Here is a 752-nt window from a genome sequence, read left to right on the forward strand (position 1 = left end):
CATAATTTCTCAATCCATTTGTACATAGTTGGACATTTGGGCTGTTTCCATGTCTTGCGATGGTGAATAATGCTGCTATGAACATTGGTGTACAAATCTCCATTTGTGCCTTAGTTCTGATTTTCTCAACTTTAATAGAAAGAGTGACATATCCAAAATATCTTGGGTTTATGGCAATGGAAGAATCAGGATTAAAAGTTAAATTATCTTGCTGTCTTTCCCTTACGATACACATGGCTGCTTTCAGATCCCTTAGTGGGCAACCATACACAGATTGACTCCAGTGCTGCCTAAAGACTGTTATGGAAGTTCACGTGCTGGAGAGTCAGCTATGAATCAGTTCCAACTCAACTGCAATGAATTGAATTGAATTTATAAACCTGGTATTTAAGGACATACTGTCCCAACTTTACAGCCTGGATTCTCCCCCAAATGTACATATTTTGGATTTACATTTACATTACATATGTCACTCTTTCTATTAAAGTTGAGAAAATCAGAACTAAGGCACAAATGGAGATTTGTACACCAATGTTCATAGCAGCATTATTAAACATTTTCAGATTTGTCTCCAGAGAGAATGGCCATTTGGACAGCTGCACCATGAGCAAAAGCTTCATCGGGGTTCATCTTGTTCAACTCCTTTCCATTGAAGAAATCCTGAAGAAGCTTCTGAATCTTGGGAATTCTGGTAGAACCACCCACCAGGACAATATCATGCATCTGTGACTTGTCTAGCTTGGCATCCCTCA

The 752-nt window shown here is 38.8% G+C and overlaps 1 pseudogene; it reads right to left on the reverse strand.

Annotated features, from left to right (window-relative positions):
* Nucleotides 1-558: 558 nt before the first annotated feature.
* The window catches only part of LOC102849062, a 2,970-nt pseudogene continuing 2,776 nt past the window's right edge, over nucleotides 559-752 (reverse strand).

Source organism: Elephantulus edwardii, unplaced genomic scaffold (assembly GCF_000299155.1).
Source record: "Elephantulus edwardii isolate Elephantulus edwardi_28Jun2011 unplaced genomic scaffold, EleEdw1.0 scaffold00050, whole genome shotgun sequence".
Lineage (NCBI taxonomy): Eukaryota > Metazoa > Chordata > Mammalia > Macroscelidea > Macroscelididae > Elephantulus > Elephantulus edwardii.